This window comes from Camelina sativa, chromosome 20, assembly GCF_030686135.1.
Source record: "Camelina sativa cultivar CO46 ecotype springtype chromosome 20, ASM3068613v1".
NCBI lineage: Eukaryota > Viridiplantae > Streptophyta > Magnoliopsida > Brassicales > Brassicaceae > Camelina > Camelina sativa.
Genome location: NC_141899.1, coordinates 8,840,945 through 8,854,335, shown reverse-complemented (window position 1 = coordinate 8,854,335; position 13,391 = coordinate 8,840,945). Strand labels below are relative to the sequence as shown.

The window sequence follows — 13,391 nt, the reverse complement described above, 5'->3', positions numbered from 1 at the left end:
GGAAAGCTCGCGGTAAGGTTCTTTTGGACCATACCAGATTGAGAAGAGAGTTTGAGAGGTAGCCTACCGTCTATCTATGCCAGAGGTTATGCGATTACACAAAGAATTCCACGTTTCACAACTACGGAAGCATGTACACGATCCTACTATGATTATACCCAAGCCTATCGAGGAATTGGAGTCAAATCTCACATACCCCGAAGGACCGTTTGGAATCGGAGAACGAAGAACGCGAAAGTTAAAGAACAGGAGCATTCCTCAAATACAAGTATTATGGGGAAAGCAGAACCGCAAGATCACCACTTGAGAAGATGAGGATAGGATTCGAGCCAAGTATCCTTAGTTGTTTGTCGAAGAAGATGAAGCAGGGCCGTCAGATCCTTATGGAATTCGGGACAAATTCTATTAAGGGGGGGGGGGGGGGGGAATGTAGTGACCCTCACTACATGGTAGAAACCAAATAAAAACCCATGACCAAAAGGCCAGGGAAGTATCTCGGAAAGAAGGCAAGGACGAAAGACCGAGAATTGCCGAAGTGTGTCCGAGGAATTACCGAAGGATCGAGGAATTTCGGATGATGGCCGAAGAACGACCGAGTAAGGACCAGACAGATAAGTCACGGACGAGACGGACCGTGCCACGTACCACCGACCGTATCGTGGTACCGCCGACACGACCAAACAAACTTCCGGATTTTAAGGAGCTTTTGTCTCCTCTAATTGACCAATCGAATTTCATGCAAGATAGTGGGAGACAAAATCACTATCACCATTTTGGGTGTGGGCAATCGCATCTCATGCAAGGAGAGTGGAAGACACCATCATTTCCCTTTCTAAAAGTGGCCAATGACGTTTCATGCGCGAGTAAGTGGGAACAAAGAAGATTTTGTTGGACAAGTGTAAAACAAGCAATTTGGTGGCACCAAAGAGGAACACTCGTTCCACACGCATTGGCTCGCCAAACATCCCAAACTCCCTATAAAAGAAGCTCACCCCCCTTTCTCATTTTCGCAAAACCAAAAGAAGAAGAAGAGAAAAGAAAGAAAGGAGAGAAAGGGTGAGGAAGAGAGAGAGGAGAGAAAGGGTGAGGAAGAGAGAATGAAGAAAGTAGAGTTCAAGAAAAGACTATCGACCACCATCAAGTGTTGCATCGGGAAGGAACTTGATTGCAGCAAGGGAAAGGATCCGAAGTGCAGCCGCGAAAGGAACGCTATCAAGAAAGTCCGACCACTCCTTATAAGAGATCGCCGGTTTTCTGTGAGTTCAGGCACATTTTGCCAGGCTAGATGGGGATTAAATACTTCCATCTAGTGCACGATTTGCATGAGCATATAGTTGCATTTACTTGAATTTCATGTTTTATTTTCTTGTCTAAATGCATGTGTTGTGAGGTTACACCGGTTGCTAGTTCAAAATGTTCTAGTAACAAGGGTGGTAACTAGGTTGGATACTTGTAAATTTATGTGCTTAAAAACCATAAGAACTCAAGTATCAACTTTGTTGAAGTCTTAATGCGTTTAGTCCGCGACAAAGTCCGGCTAGCGTAGTAAGACTAGGGTATGGCTGTCCTCAGACTATTTCCGTACCAGCATGCAGCTGCGGCATGTAACCCATGTCGTGAGTTGTAGGGTCTGGAACAAAGAGCGCGGAGGTTACTGGGCTCGCTACCCTGGCCGAAGCTGTCTACACGACGGTGTAGCTCTAAGTGAAGTCCGGTTGCAAGCGTTTGTGGTTGCAGTGCGGTTGTTCAAAAAGGGTGTTGAGGAGAGGAAGCATACCGGGCCCATAAATTAAAACTTGTCTAAAACTATTTGATTTTATTCAAGTTTATTGTTGTTATTGTTGTGTTGTTGTGATTGCTCGCTAGATTAATTTGCTTAGCTAATTATCTTCCGCGTGCTATCTCTGATTGTTTGATTGTTTGCTTGCCTGCTTGATTGCTTTATTGCTTGTGGCTTGCTTGCTTGCTTGATCGTTTGTTATAAGGTTTGGGGTTTGGGATTTATTATAATTTTGCAGGAATCCTGAGCTCACTAAGTAATCTTTATGATTACTTACGGAACTGTGTTTGCCTTGCAGGAAATCCTAGAGGGAACTAGAGGGCGTGGTGAACGAGTAGGAACCCGGTGTAGTTTGTGTGTCTATTGTAAAATAAAGTATGTTATTTTGTAAACAACCTTTGGCTCTAAGCCTTAAACTCGAACTCCTTAAACCTTATGGTTACCGTTTTGTAATAAACTCTAATATATTCGGATTTCTTATTCGTACGAGTCATAACTAATATAGACTTTGTCCGAGTCGGCTCAACGCCTCGGATGTCTCAAGGGTTGCAAAGCCTAAAAGATGTTCCATGAGGTCGGGAACGCCACCAACAGACTGGGTAAGGATCCTGATGTGTTCTTGAACCTCGACCGGATCATTGGTGAACGTTTCCATAGTAGCATCCCGGGGCGGTCCGTGGCCGTCTGGCCATAGGACGGTTCGGGGGAGTTACAATACCTATGGAGGCCTACAGTAGACATGAGAACTTTGCATGATTCTTTAAATTGTTTTGTAGCATGGCCTGCAAATAGATTTGTGTTTGAGACAACAACGAATGAATCTCCTGTTCGTCAATCATCTCCATCTAAAGCAGCAAGTACAAGATCTCATAATGAAATGTCTTCTGTAATTTCTAAATCTCCTCATATTCAAGTATCTTCGACAAACTCAGCAAGTCCAAATTCTCAGAATGACAAGTCTCTAAAAAAATCTTAAATATGAAACTTCAATTTTTATATTATTTTTACACCATATTCCAAAATAAATACAAATAAAAATAACAAAATATTCTACTATTAACATATAAATATTTAAATAATTATTTCATTGGCTAATTCATTAAGGTGCGGATCACCAAATTCTTCTTATCTATCGTTGATTAGAAGTAATCTAACGATCATCAATCAACAATTAAATAATCTTATCCTTTTACTTCTACATATCTCGATATCTTTTTTTTGTCTACTTAATCGATAAGGACGATGCAAATCCAATAAACTCTGGATTCTGGAAGCTTCATTGACGCTTGAAGTATCAAATCGCCGATTGATCGTCAAAAAAAAAAAAAAAATCGCCGATTAAATCTACTGCAAAACTCGAATCCCTTTGATCATCTCTGCCGAATCTAAAGGTTTTCTTCCTTTTTTCTCTCTTTCTGCTGAATCAGATCTTTGTTCAATCGATTGTAGTCCCAAATCGTTTAATTTTGGGTATAGATCTTCTCGTTTAATTTTGGGTATAGATCTTTCTTTTTTCCCTTTTTGTTCAATCGTTTAATTTTGGGTATAGATCTTCATTTGTTTTCCTCTTTGTATAATCAATTGTAATAGATCTTCTCATTTTCAAGTTAGGAGCTAAAAATCATAGTAACAGGTTCTAACACATTTTTTCATTCAAGCCAAAGTTATAATTTTTGATTGAATGAAACCATTTTCTTTTGATTGTTGTTGTTGTTGATTTATTAAAAGAAATCTATCTAAACAACTATCATATTTATCAATGCAGAAACTATTATTTCAATGGAAGCTAAACAAATTGTATGCTGCATTCCCGCAATGAGCGCTAAACCGAAACTCACACAACAAGGTGAGCAAGATCATGAAGATCTATACCCACAATTGTTGTTGATTGTTGTTGTTGATCAATAAAAAGAAACCTATCTAAAAAGCTATCATATTTATCAATGCAGAAACAGTTGTTTCAATGGAAGCTAAAGAAATCATATGCTGCATCCCCGCAAGAAACGTTATACCAATACTCACACAACAAGGTGAGCATGATCAAGAAGATCTATACCCAAAATTGTTGTTGTTGTTGATCAATAAAAAGAAACCTATCTAAACAACTATCATTATTATTAATGCAGAAACAGTTGTTTCAATGGAAGCTAAAGAAATTGTATGCTGCATCCCCGCGATGAACGTTATACCAAAACTCACACAACAAGGTGAGCAAGATCAAGAAGATCCACTGTTCATCCGAAACCTCCAAAACAATGCACTCAACTCCACTCCAATGAAACGCCCAAAAGTAGAAAAAGGAGGGTCCTCAGGAGGCAACGCTCCTTGAAGAATAATGGCATGGTAGCAATCACTCTTAGAGTTCATGTTATGTTTAGACTTTGTTAACTTTAAAACTTTATGTAATATGATATTTTATGATATCATTGTCTTTCATAAATTAAAGCAAATTACATTTTATTCAATGTTTCAAATGACAAATTATATTTGATGCAATTCAATATAGATCTAAATACCATTGCAAGTTAAACAGTATTTTCTTAGTGCCATGATAAATATTACATAAGCCAGGACAATGTATATCATATCACGAAAACAAAATAACAAACAATATTCAACAGCATTTCCCATATGCTATTATTAACGATGTTATAGCAACGTACAATAGCCATTAAAAAATACAAAATAACAATAAAAATTGTTATACAATGCTTTTCTATAGCAAACTTTTTGTGCTACTATAGGGTTAAATTCGAGAACCATAATGTCACGAAACAATATCCAACAACACATCGAGTGTGTCATTATAATATATTAAACAACTTAAAATATTTGGAGATGGGGTCCGGAGGAATGGGGTCCGCGTTTTGGAGATGAGCAAGGAGATGAGTCGTTTGCAGGCATTTACGAACCAAACATGTATATGCCTGAATGGGATGTGCCTGGTGCGATGCCGAGGTACTCACCAACAAGTTCTACTCGGTAAAATACACCTGAGTACGTGTACCAGCCTTTTAGAGAGTATTCGCCAGTTGGACCGTTTGCTACCAACCTGAATCCAAGTATGCCAAGGAGAGACCAAGGTCGTGGAGGAGACCCGAATGAACAGAGTGTACCAGAGACCCAGCAAACACTGAAGATGATACAAAACCTTTTAAACCACATGATCCAACAACAACAATAGAACCAAGGAAACCAGCCAGCTGAAACCCCATCAGATAACTTTCTGAAGTTGGTAATAATGATGTGAAACTTAGGACTCCGCAAGTTCAAGGGAGAGTAGAACACGGTGTTTGCAGACAGATGGATAAGAGAATTGGAGACAAATTTCGAAACATCAAGATGCCCGGAAGAGTTCAAGAGAGCAATCGCGATCAACATCTTGGAAGAGGATGTCCGTGCGTGGTGGAACACCGTAGTTACTCGCTACCGCTACTAGCCCATAACATGGGAAATCTTTAAGAGAGAATTTGAGCAGAAGTACTTTCCACCAGAGTCTCGTGATCGATTAGAGAATCAGTTCCTGCGTCTAGAGCAAGGAGATATGAGCGTTCTAGCCTATGGACAAATCTTTACCCGACTTAGGAGGTATTTGTACCAAGGCATTGATGATGAAGTGGCTATAGTCCGTAGATTCCTTAACGGGCTTAGGCCAGAGATAAAAGGAAGGTTACACGCCGTGACATACAGAAGCGTCGCTGAAGTGGAGGAGAGAGCAGTTAATGTTGAGGAAGGTATAGAGTTGGAGAAAGAAGTTACGGCCCGAGAGAAAAAGAAGGAACCAGTAGAACAGAACAAGATCGTGAATCTTCGGAGGGTGAACCAAGTAGCAGGGCGGAACCTGAGTGCGAACCATGGTAAAGTCAATATGACTGTCAACAAAGGAGGACGTACAATGAGCAACCTTGATCCTAGAGGATGCTTTATGTGTGGTCAACTTAGACACTTTGCTCGAGCTTGTCCAACAGTTGCAGAAGCTAAGAATTCCAATTTGTCGTTCGTCACATGTTTCTACTGTGGTGAAATAGGACACTATGCGACCTCATGTCCATTAAGGCCGACCAAACTGAACGCCCAAACTCTGAACCGTGCTCAACCAGTACAGCAAGTGAAGGAAGCCCCAACAAAGAAACAAGCGACTCAAGCTAATGTTTTTGCTTTAGGAGTAGAGCCACCCAAATCTCCAAAGCCTGCGAAAGGCCCTATAATAGGTTTGATTGGGTTCTAACTCTCTTATGATTGATTGTGTGATTGTGTGATTGCGTGTTTAGTTTTTTTTTTGCATTGCATTTTTATAATTGTTTTGCGTTTAGGAACATTACTTGTTGGTGGTAACCCCACACATGTATTGTTCGATTCGGGAGCGTCCAATAGTTTTGTGACTCCTGAAGTGGCCGACAAGTTTGGAGACTTGTGTGAAGAAGAGGAAGTGAATATCAACGTTTACACTGCTGGTAATCAACCGCTTCTAAAGAATCGAAGAATGTTCAGAGATGTGTCGATAATCTTGCAAGATGAAAATCTCCCAGTAAATCAGCTTGTAATGCCGATGGAGAGGTTTGATGCTATATTAGGGATGGATTGGTTATCGGAACACCAAGCCCATATAGACTGCAGTAGGAGCAGAGTCATATTTGAAAATGGTGGAAGGACACCTCTAGTTTTCTACGGAATTAGCCCAAGCAAAAAGGCATATTTCGCATCAACGATAAGAATTGGGAGATCGTTCGATGAAGGGAGTGTTTATCTAGTCACTCTTACCGCCACTGGAGGAGATGACAAAGAAAATCTGGAAGTTCAGGACATCACAGTTGTCAAGGACTACGAAGATGTATTCAGGCCGTTAGAAGGATTGCTTCCGCCGAGAAGTCATCCTTTTACCATAAGTCTTGAGCCTAGAGCAACCCCAATTGCTAAAGCACCGTATCGCATGGCACCAGGCGAGTTAGCTGAACTTAAGACTCGGCTAGAAGACTTGTTGGAAAAAGGGTTTATTCAACCAAGTTCTTCGCCTTGGGGAGCCCCAGTGCTATTTGTTAAGAAGAAAGATGGGAGCATGCGTTTGTGTATTCATTACAGAGGAATCAATAACATTACCATCAAGGACAAGTATCCATTGCCACGGATTGATGAGCTGTTAGATCAACTCAGTGGAGCAAGCTTGTTTTCGAAGATTGACTTAGCCTTCGGCTACCACCAAATCTCGATTGCAGAACCAGATGTGATGAAGACAGCCTTTCAAACAAGATATGGCCAATATGAGTTCGTAGTAATGCTGTTTGGACTTACCAACGCCCCAGCAGCATTCATGCGACTAATGAACGAGGTATTTGATGATTATTTGGATCAATTCGTGATAATATTCACCGATGACATCCTTATATATTCACGGAGTGCTAAAGAACATGAAGACCATTTGAGGAAGGTGTTAGAGAGACTAAGGGAGACGAAACTGTTCGCCAAGTTTAGCAAGTGCAAGTTCTGGCAAAGGGAAATTGGGTTCCTAGGACACCGAGTCTCGGAGCAAGGCGTGTCCGCTGACCCAGAGAAGATTATCGCGATTCAGGATTGGCGGAAGCCAACATCCGTGTCAGAGGTTAGACGTTTTTTAGGCCTCGCAGGCTATTACCGGAAATTCGTAAAGGGGTTTTCATCCATTGCGAAACCCTTGACGCGACTCACCGGTAAATGAGTACCTTTCATTTGGAGTGACGAGGTGGAAGAAGCTTTTAGAAAGTTAAAGGGAGCACAGACAACGACACCAGTTTTAGCTCTACCAGAGCCAAATCAGCCATATACCATGTACACAGATGCATCAAGAGTTGGTGTCGGATGCGTTATGATGCAAGGAGACAGAGTAATTGTCTATGCCTCCAGACAGTTAAGGAAGCATGAAGAGAATTACCCCACACATGACCTAGAGATGGAAGCCGTGGTGTTTGCATTAAGGATATGGAGATTATATCTATATGGAGAAGCTGAAGAAGGTAAGGCTTCTAGCCTTAGAAGGAGAATCTAGTGAGCCGTTGGGTCTACAAGCTGTAACTCAAGCTAGTTTAGTACAACGAATCCGTGAAAAGCAGCCCAAGGACGAGAACCTGAAGAAGATCATTGGGGAGTTGAAGATTTTAGACGGACCAAATGCTAGTGGTTACCACATAGCAGATGATGGCACTTTACTACTTAATGGAAGAATCACAATACCTGACCGGAGTGGACTGCGAGAGGAGATACTAAGAGCAGCCCACAGCTCAGCATTGAGTATTCACCCTGTAAGCACGAAGATGTACAAGGACGTGGGCAGGTATTACCATTGGCCTGGATTGAAGAGAGCAGTAGCAAGATGGGTAAGCCAATGTGACTCATGTCAAAGAATCAAGGTAGAGCATCAAGTGCCAGCAGGTTTACCACGCAACTTGCCCATACCAGCATGGAAATGGGACTCTATCTCGATGGATTTCATCTCCGGTCTACCAAGAAGAAAATGACGAATGAACGACACAGTATGGGTAGTGGTCGATCGTTTGACAAAGGTAGCCCACTTGGTTCCAGTGAGTACAGATAAAGCACCGATTTTAGCGGAAAAGTATATCAATGAGATTTTGAAGCTGCATGGAGTGCCAGCAAACATCGTCTCCGTCCGTGATCCAAAATCCGCATCGATGTTTTGGCAGGATTTACATAGAGCATTGGGAACGGATGTTCACATGAGCACCTCATTCCACCTGGAGACCGATGGACAGACAGAAAGAACTATCCGAACCATAGAAGATATGCCTTTACTATGTGCATTGGAGTGGTCTTCTGATTGGGAGAAGAATCTACCGTTGGTTGAATTTGCCTATAACAACAGTTATCACTCAAGCATCGGCATGTCACCGTTCGAAGCTATGTACGGAAGACCTTGCCGAACGCCATTCTGTTGGACGGAAGTTGGGGAAAGGACGAGTTTCAATCACAAGTTCATTGATGAGACCACATAAAAGATCAAGTTGATTCGAGAAAACATGAAGAAAGCTCAATATCGCCAGAAGAAGTACGCAGATTGTAAAAGGCGAGAAGTGGAATTTGAAGTTGGAGACATGGTGTACTTGAAGGTCGCACCACAAAAAGGGAAGGATCGGTTTGGTAAAGTGGGAAAGCTCGCGGTAAGGTTCATTGGACCATACCAGATTGAGAAGAGAGTTTGAGAGATAGCCTACCGGCTATCTATGCCAGAGGTTATGCGATTACACAAAGTCTTCTATGTTTTACAACTACGGAAGCATGTACACGATCCTACTATGATTATACCCGAGCCTATCGAGGAATTGGAGTCAAATCTCACATACCCCAAAGGACCGTTTTGAATCGGAGAACGAAGAACGTGGAAGTTAAAGAACAGGAGCATTCCTCAAATACAAGTATTATGGGGAAAGCAGAACTGCAAGATCACCACTTGAGAAGATGAGGATAGGATTCGAGCCAAAAATCCTTAGTTGTTTGTCGAAGAAGATGAAGCAGGGCCGTCAGATCCTTATGGAATTCGGGACAAATTCTGTTAAGGGGGGGGGGGGGAATGTAGTGACCCTCACTACAAGGTAGAAACCAAATAAAAACCCAGGACCAAAAGGCCTGGGAAGTATCTCGGAAAGAAGGCAATGACGAAAGACCGAGAATTGCCGAAGTGTGTCCGAGGAATTACCGAAGGACCGAGAAATTTCGGACGATGGCCGAAGAATGACCAAGTAAGGACTGGACAGAGAAGTCACGGATGAGACGGACCGTGCCACGTACCACCGACCGTATCGTGGTACCGCCGACACGACCAGACAAACTTCCGGATTTTTGGGAGCTTTTGTCTCCTCTAATTGACCAATCGCATTTCATGCAAGATAGTGGGAGACAAAATCACTATCACCTTTTTGGGTGTGGGAATTCCCATCTCATGCAAGGGAGAGTGGGAGACACCATCATTTCCCCTTTCTAAAAGCGGCCAATGACGTTTCATGCGCGAGTAAGTGGGAACAAAGAAGATTTTGTTGGACAAGTGTAAAACAAGCAATTTGGTGGCACCAAAGAGGAACACTCGTTCCACACGCATTGGCTCGCCAAACGTCCCAAACTCCCTATAAAAGAAGCTCACCCCCCTTTCTCATTTTCGCAAAACCAAAAGAAGAAGAAGAGAAAAGAAAGAAAGGAGAGAAAGGGTGAGGAAGAGAGAAAGGAGAGAAAGGGTGAGGAAGAGAGAATGAAGAAAGTAGAGTTCAAGACAAGACTATCGACCACCATCAAGTGTTGCATCGGGAAGGAAATCGATTGCAGCAAGGGAAAGGATCCAAAGTGTTGCCGCGAAAGGAACGCTATCAAGAAAGTCCGACCACTCCTTACAAGAGATCGCCGATTTTCTGTGAGTTCAGGCACATTTTGCCGGGCTAGATGGGGATTAAATACTTCCATTTAGTGCACGATTTGCATGAGCATATAGTTGTATTTACTTGAATTTCATGTTTGATTTTCTTGTCTAAATGCATGTGTTGTGAGGTTACACCGGTTGCTAGTTCAAAATGTTCTAGTAACAAGGGTGGTAACTAGGTTGGATACTTGTAAATTTATGTGCTTAAAAACCATAAGAACTTAAGTATCAACTTTGTTGAAGTCTTAATGCGTTTAGTCCGCGACAAAGTCCGGCTAGCGTAGTAAGACTAGGGTATGGCTGTCCTCAGACTATTTCCGTACCAGCATGCAGCCGCGGCATGTAACCCATGTCGTGAGTTGTGGGGTCTGGAACGAAGAGCCCGGAGGTTACTGGGCTCGCTACCCTGGCCTAAGCTGTCTACACGACGGTGTAGCTCTAAGTGAAGTCCGGTTGCATGCCTTTGTGGTTGCAGTGTGGTTGTTCAAAAAGGGTGTTGAGGAGAGGAAGCATACCGGGCCCATAAATTAAAACTTGTCTAAAACTCTTTGATTTTATTCAAGTTTATTGTTGTTGTTGTTGTGCTGTTGTGATTGCTCGCTAGATTAATTTGCTTAGCTAATTATCTTCCGCGTGCTATCTCTGATTGTTTGATTGTTTGCTTGCCTGCTTGATTGCTTTATTGCTTGTGGCTTGCATGCTTGCTTGATCGTTTGTGATGGGGTTTGGGGTTTGGGATTTATTATAATTATGCAGGAATCCTGAGCTCACTAAGTAATCTTTATGATTACTTACGGAACTGTGTTTGCCTTGCAGGAAATCCTAGAGGGAACTAGAGGGCGTGGTGAACGAGTAGGAACCCGGTGTAGTTTGTGTGTCTATTGTAAAATAAAGTATGTTATTTTGTAAACAACCTTTGGCTCTAAGCCTTAAACTCGAACTCCTTAAACCTTATGGTTACCGTTTTGTAATAAACTCTTTAAGTATTTAATATATTCGGATTTCTTATTCGTACGAGTCATAACTAATATAGACTTTGTCTGAGTCGGCTCAACGCCTCGGATGTCTCAAGGGTTGCAAAGCCTAAAAAATGTTCCATGCGGTCGGGAACGCCACCAACGGACTGGGTAAGGATCTTGATGTGTTCTTGAACCTCGACCGGATCGTTGGTGAACGTCTCCATAGTAGCATCCCGGGGCGGTCTGTGGCCGTCTGGCCATAAAACGGTTCGGGGGAGTTACAATACCTATGGAGGCCTACAGTAGACATGAGAACTTTGCATGATTCTTTAATTTGTTTTGTAGCATGGCCTGTAAATAGATTTGTGTTTGAGACAACAACGAATGAATCTCCTGTTCGTCAATCATCTCCATCTAAAGCAGCAAGTACAAGATCTCATAATGAAATGTCTCCTGTAATTTCTAAATCTCCTCATATTCAAGTATCTTCGACAAACTCAGCAAGTCCAAGTTCTCAGAATGACAAGTCTCTAAAAAATCTTAAATATGAAACTTCAATTTTTATATTATTTTTACACCATATTCCAAAATAAATACAAAGAAAAATAACAAAATATTCTACTATTAACATATAAATATTTAAACAATTATTTCATTGGCTAATTCATTAAGGTGCGGATCACCAAATTCTTCATATCTATCGTTGATTAGAAGAAATCTAACGATCATCAATCAACTCTTAAATAATCTTATCCTTTTACTTCTATACATCTCGATATCTTTTTTGTTGTCTACTTAATCGATAAGGACGATGCAAATCCAATAAACTCTGGATTCAGGAAGCTTAATTGACGCTTGAAGTATCAAATCGCCAATTAAATCTACTGCAAAACTCGAATCCCTTTGATCATCTCTGCCGAATCTAAAGGTTTTCTTCCTTTTTCTCTCTTTCTGCCGAATCAGATCTTTGTTCAATCGATTGTAGTCCCAAATCGTTTAATTTTGGGTATAGATCTTCTCGTTTAATTTTTGGGTATAGATCTTTCTTTTTTCCCTTTTTGTTCAATCGTTTAATTTTGGGTATAGATCTTCATTTGTTTTCCTCTTTGTATAATCAATTGTAATAGATCTTCTCGTTTTCAAGTTAGGAGCTAAAAATCATAGTAACATGTTCTAACACATTTTTTCATTCAAGCCAAAGTTATAATTTTTGATTGAATGAAACAATTTTCTTTTGATTGTTGTTGTTGTTGATTTATTAAAAGAAATCTATCTAAACAACTATCATATTTATCAATGCAGAAACAGTTATTTCAATGCAAGCTAAAGAAATCGTATGCTGCATCCCCGCAATGAGCACTAAACCGAAACTCACACAACAAGGTGAGCAAGATCAAGAAGATCTATACCCACAATTGTTGTTGATTGTTGTTGTTGATCAATAAAAAGAAACCTATCTAAAAAAACTATCATATTTATCAATGCAGAAACAGTTGTTTCAATGGAAGCTAAAGAAATCATATGCTGCATCCCCGCAAGAAACGTTATACCAAAACTCACACAACAAGGTGAGCATGATCAAGAAGATCTATACCCAAAATTGTTGTTGTTGTTGATCAATAAAAAGAAACCTATCTAAACAACTATCATTATTATTAATGCAGAAACAGTTGTTTCAATGGAAGCTAAAGAAATTGTATGCTGCATCCCCGCGATGAACGTTATACCAAAACTCACACAACAAGGTGAGCAAGATCAAGAAGATCCACTGTTCATCCGAAACCTCCAAAACAATGCACTCAACTCCACTCCAATGAAACGCCCAAAAGTAGAAAAAGGAGGGTCCTCAGGAGGCAACGCTCCTTGAAGAATAATGGCATGGTAGCAATCACTCTTAGAGTTCATGTTATGTTTAGACTTTGTTAACTTTAAAACTTTATGTAATATGATATTTTATAATATCATTGTCTTTCATAAATTAAAGCAAATTACATTTTATTCAATGTTTCAAATGACAAATTATATTTGATGCAATTCAATATAGATCTAAATACCATTGCAAGTTAAACAGCATTTTCTTAGTGCCATGATAAATATTACATAAGCCAGTACAATGTATATCATATCACGAAAACAAAATAACAAACAATATTCAACAGCATTTCCCATATGCTATTATTAACGATGTTATAGCAACGTACAATAGCCATTAAAAAATACAAAATAACAATAAAAATTGTTATACAATGCTTTTCTA

The 13,391-nt window shown here is 40.6% G+C and overlaps 2 long non-coding RNA genes across 2 annotated transcripts; both read left to right on the top strand.

Annotated features, from left to right (window-relative positions):
- The first annotated feature begins 2,989 nt into the window (after window positions 1-2,989).
- Window positions 2,990-4,240, top strand: LOC147918630 (uncharacterized). Its single transcript, XR_015593687.1, has 4 exons — window positions 2,990-3,171; window positions 3,546-3,626; window positions 3,730-3,810; window positions 3,907-4,240. It is a non-coding gene; the product is annotated as an uncharacterized LOC147918630 (long non-coding RNA).
- Window positions 4,241-11,903: 7,663 nt separating this feature from the next.
- On the top strand, window positions 11,904-13,132 carry LOC147918629 (uncharacterized). The gene is made up of 4 exons (XR_015593656.1): window positions 11,904-12,062; window positions 12,437-12,517; window positions 12,622-12,702; window positions 12,799-13,132. It is a non-coding gene; the product is annotated as an uncharacterized LOC147918629 (long non-coding RNA).
- Window positions 13,133-13,391: the final 259 nt, after the last annotated feature.